Genomic DNA, 10891 nt, shown 5'->3' with positions numbered 1-10891 from the left:
GATGGCAAACAGGACACATATATTAATTATTTTGACAATTAAACAGGCAAGGATTAAGAAAAAAAGTTGCATCATCACTTACAGTAAAGTCTTCTGAGCCTCATGTGAAATCTCCAGAGCCAACAAAATCACCTGAAAGAGTAAAATCTCCTGAACCTGTTAGCAGTCACCCAAAGGCTAAGTCCACAAAATAGCTTCAGGTGGAAAAACAGAATTATCAGCTGCTGTTTCTCTTAAGATAAGGCAACCACTGAATGTGGCAGCTTGTGAAGATAAAGAAAAATTGACTTGTGCAGTTGAAAGTACTGTTTTAAATGTACAAGAATATCATGGTGCAAAGATGGCAAAACAATTGAAGGCAGACAGGCACTACCATTTACATTATTCAGATGATGGTACCTACAATATAAACTTAAAATCCATGGTATCAAAGAGCTGATCAAGGAGAATATGTATGAAATTAATTGGGAGGGAGATGTTGTCAGAACTACCTTCCAGTTTATTGGTCGTGCTTTTAAAAATGTTTGTTCCCAAGTGACAAAATTGAAATTGCAATATCCATTTGAAAAAGAGCCTCAAAGCCAGTAATTATTGCTGGTCTGAATGATATGACTGTATTCTCAGACACTATTGCCAAGTAACAGGAGATCCTTTACCAATTGTATCCTGAAATAAGGCTGGAAAGGTAAATTGTATTATCATCATACTATTTTTTTTGCCTAAAAAGTAGAAACTAGTCACAGTAGTAAAAGTGTTTAACATTTTGTGCAGGCTCTTACACAGGGAGGAAAATATGAACTATAAGAAGAAGAAGGAAGAGTAAATTTATGACACAGATATCTCAGACAGTGGTTTATAAACATGCACTGCAACCAGTTCTGCAGAATCTACATCTTCAAACTGCAGACTAACCATGAAAGGTACATTTTTATTGCATTTCAAAAATCTGAAAAGCATTACTACTTTTGATATGGGCACCTATCTGTAAATCTATTTGTCACAGGTGCTGTTCAGACCATGGGTCTGAACAGCAGTGAAACACACTTTAATTAAACGTTAGATGTAAATTTGTAAAGGCGCGCGCACATGGATGCACTGATTTTATAACTTGCGTGCGTCGCCATGCACATTATAAAATCTGATACCCGTGTGGATATGCATGCCCAATTTTATATTGGCGCACGCATGTGCGCGTGGGTTCTGACCTGCAAGTGCAAGGTGGTATTTTATAAAAAATGCATGGTGATGCGATCGGGCCATCCCCAATTCTCTATCCCCCTACCTATCCTTCCTCCCCTTTCCCATCTCCTCTCCTCACCGAACCCTAAACCCACCCTAACTAAACTAATGTTTTTTGCTTTTGGAACTTGCCCCTGCTTATCGCCGCCAGTGAAGACACCGCCAAGTCCACCTTCTCGCCGCCCCGACTCCTTTGTGTGCGATAGCGGCTTATCGCACACAATAAGCATTTGAAAATGACTCCCTAAGTCTAGCCTTTCCTTTTTCCCTTTGTCAAATCCTTTGTGTTGCAAGCCCATATCAACATTTTTAATTTTGTGCTGCAGCTTGTCATCATTTATTTAACATTGTTCAAAACATAGATCACAACGGTTTACAAGATCCGCATAATTATTCATGGTCAATGATCACATACTGTGTGTTAGCATTCATCTTCTAATTCAACACCACATTGTATACAAGTTCTCGTTCATAGTCATAAGAATTCTAGCTACTGTTTATTCTAGTTCTTATTCATGCATTTTCTATTCTATTCCATAATTATGCATTTTTATGGTCGACCTAACAGGGATACAGGTTCTATTTCTACTAACAATCTACGTCACATCATTCATTACTTATTGCTCACTCTATTAACATCAGTTTATATCACATCATTCATTGCCTATTGCTCACTCCATTAACATTATCTCTGGAACTAATGAAGTTATCTAATTTTTGGTCTTTTATATTAAATCGTATGCTTTTCTGGAGAGCCATGTTTTCAGTTTACGCTTGAAATTCTTTTTATCTGTTATCTGATGTAGTGACTCTGGAAAGAAGTTCCACAACTTAGGTCCTGCTATGGGAAACATTTGTCTCTTATTTGTGTTAGGTGTGTTTTCCGAGTTGATGGTACCATAAGCAGCCCTCTTTTTTGTGATCTTAGGTCTCTCTGAGGTGTGTAGTTTTGAATTGTCACTCCTAGTAAACTTGGGCTAATGTTGTTGATGATATTGAATATTAGAGCTAAAACTTTATAGTGAATTCTGGATTGTATAGGAAGCCAGTGCAGCACAATCAGCGAGGGGGTGATGTGTTCAAATTTCCTTGTTCCTAGTAAGAGTCTTGCAGAGGCATTTTGAAATAGCTGTAGTGGTTTTAGTAGATTCGTTGGTAGGCCTAGTAGAAGAGAGTTGCAGTAGTCTAAGTTTGAAAATATAAGTGTTTGTAAGACAGTATGGAAGTCTTGAGTTGTTAACAATGGTTTCAGTCAATGTAATATTCTTAGCTTGGAGTACCCTGTTTTGATTGATTTGCTTATATGTTTTTTCATAGTGAAGTTCTCGTTGATCTGTATTCCCAAGTCACTTAAGTGATCTGAGGGAGTAATATTAATGATTCCTAGTTCTAGGGTTGGTGGTTTGATTATTGGGTTGTCTTTCCTTAACCAAACTATTTCAGTTTTTTTTGGGTTTAGAGTTAGTTTCAGTTGAGCAAGTTTTTGTTGTATGACCTTCAAGTATGTTGACAGAGACACAGATTTTCAAATGTTTTGAATGGGATATAGAATTGTATGTTGTTTGCATATTGGAAGATGTTGAGTCCTAGATTTGCTAGTAATGCGCATATAGGCAGAAGATATATGTTGAATAGCATGGCTGAAAGTGCTGAGCCTTGGGGGATGCCTGCATTAATAGTGAAGGTGTCTGAAATTTGATTGCCCAGTTTTACACAGAATGTCCTATGTTTTAGGAAGGATGAGAACCATTTGTTAACATTTCCATCTATTCTAATTTTTCTTAGCTGGTGGCATAGAAGCTTATGATCAACTGTGTCATATGCTGCTGTTAAATCAATTAGCACCAGGATATATGATTTATTGTTGTTAAATCCTTGCAGCATAGGGTTGGCTAAGGAAATGAGTAGGGTTTCTGTTGAGCATTTTTTTTCTGAATCCAAATTGGTTTGGCTACAGTATATGGTTATCTTCTAGGTAGTTCTCTAGTTGTGATAAAACTGCTTCTCTAGAACCTTTGAGATGAAAGGTAGGTTGGAGATTGGTCAGTAATTGTCCCAGTCATCCGTTCTTCCAGATTTATTTTTTAAGATTGGTTTAATCACAGTTTGTTTTGGTCTATTGGGGACAAAGCCTTCTGCTAGCGAGTGGTTTATTATTGTTGTGAATATCACAGTAATTGCGCTATTTACAGTTTTCAGTGTGCTTGCAGGGATAGGGTCTAGTGGGTGGGAAGCAGGTTTCATTTTAGTGATGATTTGGTTTACTTTGATTTTAGATACTGGGTCAAATGAGTTCCATTTCAGTTGATAAGGTTTTCCTTCAGGCTCTTTTGTTGGTACGCATTGGGAGATTTATGATTTAAGTATATTGTTTTTGTTTAATAATGAATTAGCATATTCATTGCATGAGTTTTTGTAAAGTTGTAGTTATTTGAGATAGAGGAGAATGGGTCTTTGGTTAGGTTTTTCACTGTTTCAAAGAGTAGTTTTGAATTAAATATTACATCATGAATCTGTTTTGCATAGTATTCCCTTTTTGCTTTATTGATTTGTACACGGTATTTTGTTAATAGGGATTTGTATTTTTCTAGGGTTTCCATAGATTAGCATTTCCTCCATTGCTTTTTGGATTTTCTCAGGGTCTGTTTGATGTGTCTTAGTTCTTTGATATACCAAGGTTTCTTTTGTTTAGTTGTGTTTCTTTCATTTCAGAACATTTTAGTCTGGAGTGGGCATAGGGAATTTGCTATTTCATTGATGATTTTATCCCAAGAGTCAAAAGATGATGAGGCATTATGGTGGTTGAATTCACTTATTTTATTTTTAATAGTGTCTTCGAGTGTTTCAGTTTCTATCTTTTTTCTGTAGGTGAAGGATTGATTGTCACGTGGATTTGTTCGTTGTGTGGTGAGGAGAGTTATTTCAGATTTTAACTAGTAATCAGACCAGGACAATATTTTGTGGGAAGAGTTGATTATATAGCTATTTGGATTGGTGAAAATTAGATCGAGGATGTGTCCTGCTCTATGGGTGGGGTTGGATATGAATTATGACCAACCCATGGCATTCATAGTATCTAGAAAGATTTTGCATGCTGTAGATTTGGGTATGCTATCTACATGCAGGTTAAAGTTTCCTATGATTAGAGTTGATTCTGGAGTTGGAAATAAATTAGTGAAGACCTCGATTAGAGGTGAGCAGTTTTTCTCGAGTGTTCTAGATGGGCTATATAACAAACCAATATTTAGGAGTGGAGGTTTTAGTATAGCAATCTCATTGGGTGGGTGTATTTCTAATTTGTAGGATTTAAGCTCCTTTTTGCAAATTAAGAGACCCTCCCACCTCTCTGTTTATGTCTGAGGAATTGAAATACATCATAGGTTGGGTTATCAATTTGGTTTAGGAGGACATTATCACTGTCTTTCAGCCATGTTTCGGTAATGCGCAGAATATAGTAGGATTTATTTCTTCTAGTGTGTCATTTATCAGTGGGATTTTTTTAGACAGTGACTGTTCATTTAGTAAAAGGAGAGTGAACATTAAGCTGGAAGAGGTCACAGGATGATAAGTGTTACTTGGGATAGATCAAGTTTTTCCTTTCCTTTTGCTTTTTTTTTGTCTTCTGGTAAATTCTATGGTTTCCTCGTCCAGTGATTGTTTTAATGAGGTGGACCAGATCCATTTTAGGAGGGTCTTAGTTATGGCTGAATTTAGATTCCTGGAAATGGGAGTGGTGCCACAAGATTGGAGAAGAACAGTTGTGGTTCCACTTCTCAAGATTGGTAGCAGAGAGGAGGCTGGAAACTACAGGTAGGTAGCCTTATTTTGGTGATGAGAAATTTCATGAATGAAAGGAAAATGAACTATCTATAATCCAGTGGATTGCTGGGTAACACAGAGCCTCCTGTACAGTTCATGTTTGTACCTCTCCTTGACTTATGAATAATAATTATCTATATTTTCAAGTTATTTGTTATGTTACGGTCATGGACCCTTGGGCTGGTTGGGACAGTAGATGGTATGCTATGGAAGACCACAGCAAGCATCCCAGCCAGGAGGCGGCTCAGAAGAGACTCAGAGGAGGCTTCACCACTGGAAGTCTGAGGTCCCCCCGGGAGGAGCCCGTAGGAACCCGGACCTCTTGGACTTAGGTGGAGTCCTATGCGACCAAGGACCCAGGCAGCGATTGAAGAGATGGACGAGGACTGGACACAGGTAGATGAAGAGTCTTCACCCTCGGAAGCCCATGGCTCCCCCGGGAGGAGCCCGTGAGAGCCCGAGCCGCTGGGACTTAGGAGAATCCTCTGGGCCAGCACGTACCAGATATGAGAGGAGAGTAAGAAGCCGAAGTCGGAGTCAAGGAGCTAAGCCGGGTCGGGAGCCAGGAGTCAGAGATCCACACCAAAGCCAGGGGCGAAGCAGAGGACGGAGTAGTGGATGGAGCCGGGTCGGAAGCCAGAAGGTCAGAAGTCAATACCAAGCCAGGAACAGAAGCTGAAGACAAAGTCGTGGAACGGAGCCAGGTCAGAAGCCAAGAGTCAGAAGTCGATACCAAAACCAAGGGGTGGAAGCAGGAGACAAGTTCAGGAAGCAAGCCGGGTCAAAGACAGAAGCAATCCAAGAGTCGCAGCAACTAGCAGTCAGGAAAACCTGAGGAACCTCGTTGCAAGGTGAGGATCCCATCCCAGCTGCAGGGTAATATACTCTGCAGCATCTGACATCATCCTAGGAGCTGTCCTTGGTTTCCCACGCTGGCCCCTTTAAGACTGGAGCCCCTGCGCGCGCGTGCGCGCGCGCCTAGGGGGCGTGGCAAGCGATGGGGAGTCGGTGGTCTCCCTCGCAGTGGGGACGCTGCGGCAGGCTGCGGAACAGGCCTGGGAGGCCGGAGACAGACTCGCACGGGCCGGGCTGGCCACAAGGTAGGTGGAGGGATCGGGGCACGGCCCGGTCCTTCTACAGTTAGATTTCAAAAGGAAACTAGAAATATAAATCCCCATAAAACAAGCATGTCAAATGTATCACAAAGAATGTTTTAAGTAAGAAATTATCCTAGTATATGAGTTAAGTGGCAAAACTGAAGCACTCCTGCTAGTCCACTCATAGCAGTGGATGCTACCAAGCAGGCAAAGCAAATTTAGTATTCAATGGGAAGATTTTTCTTCTAGGCTTTGTGAATCAGAGATTACTGCAGACATAATCCTTTCTGCTACTCGGAAAGAGAGATAATTATCACTACATTGGTAATTATTATTCATAAGTCAAAGAGAGGTACAAACATGAATTGTACAGGGGGCTCTGTGTTATCCACCTCGCCAGAGAATACCATTTGTGAGTTATGACACAGACCTGATCCATAAAAGGTAGAGAAAATCAGGAAGGTAAAGGTGTTGCCCCTGCTGCCTAGTCACTGTTGGGAGTGTATTGTAATGAGGGCCAAAACATAGGGTAAAGTGTAACAATTAAGTCCAACTACAGTTGGGAAGTATTTCGGCAATCTTACTGGGAGGAGCAGAGCAGACTGAAAACATGAAAATGCTAATTTTGTCATCAGTATTACCCTTTCCATTAAATCATTAAGCTGTTGCTATATTCACGGGGTTTATACTATAAAATAACTCCTGTCTATTTTGTTACTTTAACCTCTTATGGCGTCACCTATGAAAGTGAGCTCATTTATGATTTATTCTGTTTGCTTAAGCTCCACAGCTGTAGTTGAAGAACCACCAAAACAAATAGTGTTATGAATGGGAGCTGAAACAGAATGCAGCTAAACTTCTCTTCTCAGAACGGGAGCTGAAACAGAATGCAGCAAAACCTCTCTTCTCAGTCAACCCAAAACGTCAACCTCTAGAGAAGATGCTTTCTTCAGCAGTAGCAGCATGGTTGCGATGAAATTTGCAAGCATATCTTCAAAAAACATGTCCTCCATGGCAGAATCCAATATAGAAATGAGCTCCATCAATATTATGGAAAAATCCAGCCTGACACAGTTGGAAAGTTCAACTAGTAGAACAAGTAAAGGAAATCTGAAAGGTGAGCAATAATATTAATGGTAGTGATATTGGTATTGGTAGTGATGCCTTGTCAACATGGTAACAATTTTACTGAAGTAAATTATAAAGAGACAGTTGTCAGTATAGAGTAAGATAGGGCTGGGTGTTCCATTCAGTTTATTTACCTTATATATAAAAAAATCTGTAAGTTAAAAGGCTGATATTCCATCTGTATGCAGTGTTAATGTGGTCCTTGAGATCACACTGGATATATTTAGTTTAACTGTTTTTGTTGTGCAAAAGTTTAAAAAATGCTTTGTCCCTCAATACCTTTGTGTTTTATGAATAGTTATTTTAACTAGCAGTAAATGCATCATGTAACTTCTTTTGCTGTTGTGCTTTCTGATTTGTGTGGAGGAATACCTCCAAAAATTGAAGCTCTTCCATCTGATGTCAGCACTGATGGAGGAAAAGTTCTCACAATGATTTTTCATCTTTTTAGGTGACCCTATTCCTGAAGTGACTTGGGCCTGGATGGAAAAAATATTTCTAGTCATGAGCAGCAGGGATGATTCCATATTGAAACCACTGAAGATCTCATTACTTTTGTCATTAAGGACACTCGGAAGGAAGATTTTGACATTCACACTCTGAAATTAACAAATCATTTTTGATCTGTTACAGAAATTGTGAATATTAATATTCGATCAATTTAAAAGGCTTAAACTATCTTAACTATACTTGACTTTTTGTAAGTTGTTCACATGGACTGGACTATCGGATTTGTAAATATGAAAAGTATTTTGCATCTATCTGGATGAGGCAAAAACTAAAGATATAGATTTTGACATGTCACTATTGACTTAAGAATTTTAAACATTGTTCATTAAAAAGTGCCCCTTTGGCCAAATTTTACTGTTTCCAATAATGGGCATAAAAAGGAAAGGGAAAATCATAGCCTCTCCCACTGCTTTGACCCTGGTAAGAAGTCCTATGGACCAACATATTTTAAAATTTGGAGCAATTGATCCATTGGACTTGACTAGGGAGACTTATGACACATTGTTGACACCCAGGGATCATATTCCACCTCTTTATCTACTTCAATATCTCTGAGAGTTAGATCTTGTGAGTGTGCTGAAAAGGATTTATCCCATACACCATCTACTGTGCTTCATATTCATTCCCCAGTGACTGTGGCCCTGCCCTCTACATCAAGAGGAACAGTGATATTGGGGAATCTCAGCTGGCTCCATCCACTTTTCCTAACAGGGTGAGGCTGGAAACAACATTGGTGCCTATTCCTTTTCCTACAGATGTCCAAGGAGTGAGAGCTGCCAGCCTTGATATGGAACTAGCAGAAATAATTCTAAAGGACATCTGGCAACTTGTAAAGCAAACTGAAATGTCTCTAATGGGCACTGTAGAACATTTTTTGCTCTTTATCTGATGGAGTCACAAATAAGATTTCTGAAATTGAATCTAGAGTAGCCAAGAATGAGCAACAACTGCCTGAATTAAATTCAGTGTATCTATCAATCCTCTGACATATATTATTAAAGATAATTTATTTTTATATTGGAAGAATGCAGCAATAGAAAATATGTTGAGAACCCAGAATATGCGATTTTTACTTTTTCCTAAATCCAGATGGATTTTGCAAGTGAACTCTTGAAAAACTATTTTCTTGAGATTCTTCATTTCTCTTCTCAGAAAGAATTTCTAATATCAAAATATTATTGTCTTCTGGATAAAAATATTTTTTCTAATGGTTTTTGTTGGAAATTCTAATGTTTTAGAGCTATTGTTTGTTTGGATCTCTTGTTATTTTTCAAGACTCACAAAATAATATTGAGACTAGAGCTAATTTTCTTTTGACTCTAACAGAAAATTAGTACTTAAACAGTATTTTAGGTATAAGTACAAACCATTTTGTGGTCAACATATTCAATTTTTTCCTGACATAGCAAGAGAGACTCAGCTTAGAAAGAAGCTCTTCTAACAGTTAAAGCAGAGAATTTTAGATTTGTGTGCTACCTGTTATTTAAAACACCGGTGTAAATGTTTGGTGAGTTTTCAAAGTAATAAGTTCCATTTTTTTTACCCTGTCCATTTAGAGACTTTTTTTGTTGGATAAAATCAGTAGAGCTGAGTAACCCTAGGTAGAGTTGGGTAAATATAGTAAATGTTCAAATGCAAGACTGGATATTTGTTGGTTTATTTTCATTTTTTAAAATTTCTTCTTTTCCCCCCCATTATGGGGACTTATGTTTACCATATTATGTAATTAATGTTATTGTGAATTGGTGGACTCTTATTTTCAGGTGTATGACTTACTTTTCTTTGATTTTTGCATTGTAATAATGTGTAAAAATTCATTAAAGAAATAATAATAAAAAAAATGCCTGGGAGTAGAAAATGATTTTACAACTTGTTCTTCTTGCTCAATAACCCAGAGACAAAGAGTTACTCGAAACACAGAATTGTGTCAGGTGACTGCTTTAAGTTACTCTGCTTCCTTTCAACATGAATGAAGAATGAGATTAGTATCATTTATATGGGTTTTCAGCATTTATTGGTGAACGCAATTAACAGTATGAGAGATGAAATGTCTATGATGATCAGAGGATGAATATGTAACCAATTAATAATTTAGCATAGATATCCACATGATTGTAGAGTGATGTATGAACACATTTTTGTTATATATTAACACAGATTTAATTTCTATTAAATAGAATAATTCACAACACAATCACTATTGTTCAAACAAATTTAAGAACTATGATTATATCACAGAACATTAGCTAATATGCAGTTTTTACTGAAATGGTATAAACCCCTTATATGATGGTCCATATAATGTTTTGCAATATAAATTAGAAGGAAAATATTTTGAGTTCTTAAAACTGAGACTGCAGAGTTTATGAATGCAGAATGTTTTTCAAAATTTTTACTTCCCTTCTCGTTATACCAGTGAACAAAAGCTCAGCAGAGGACCCAGGCACTAGAGGGAAAATTAAACATAAACCAGAGGACAGTCACCCTCATCCCATGGATCCATACCTATGTGGTTCAAATAGAGTGATAGCTATGGATGTTGCCTTTGGGGCATTGAGCTCTCAACTTCTTTATCCAAAAAGTCCTTTGGCTCAAGCTGCTGCTGTTTGAGATGCTGCTCAAGGAATTTGTCCTCCAAAACAAGCCTAGCTTACAGATAAGCAAGTATCCCTCTTACTTTCCCTGCTGGGATCAGGTGATGCTCCAGGGCCCTTCTCTAAGCTGCAGCACTGCCTAAAGCAGCAGAGTCAGGACATTCTCTGTCAACAACTCTCAAGCTATGCTGTGTATCGATGTCCACAGCTGAGAATACTGATGTTGACATCAGCCAGAGGCAAAGCTATGGGTGTAGGTTACTAGGGTTGCCAGCTGGCTCCAGATTTTCAGGATAGGTTGATCCAGTTCTTGCTTTACCCCACTGTATGCTGGTCCTTGTATTGTCTAAGGAAAGCAAGACTATAAGTACTTGCATGCAGGGATGTAAAACCAGGACTGGATCAACCTTTCCTGAAAATCTGGAGCAAATTGGCAACCCTATATGGGTGGGCCTCAAAGGCCTGTGTCTCTTCACTTTTGGCTCAAGCCCCTCCCTAGTAGCA

At 38.5% G+C, this 10891-nt stretch overlaps 1 long non-coding RNA gene across 1 annotated transcript; it reads left to right on the top strand.

Moving 5' to 3' along the window:
- Positions 1-552: 552 nt before the first annotated feature.
- Positions 553-8817, top strand: LOC115089500. Its single transcript, XR_003856121.1, has 4 exons — positions 553-685; positions 772-920; positions 6938-7272; positions 7735-8817. It is a non-coding gene; the product is annotated as an uncharacterized LOC115089500 (long non-coding RNA).
- The last annotated feature ends 2074 nt before the right edge of the window (positions 8818-10891 follow it).

The sequence above is a fragment of the Rhinatrema bivittatum genome, chromosome 4, assembly GCF_901001135.1.
Source record: "Rhinatrema bivittatum chromosome 4, aRhiBiv1.1, whole genome shotgun sequence".
Taxonomy (NCBI): domain Eukaryota; kingdom Metazoa; phylum Chordata; class Amphibia; order Gymnophiona; family Rhinatrematidae; genus Rhinatrema; species Rhinatrema bivittatum.
This window is presented reverse-complemented; position numbering and strand designations above follow the sequence as displayed.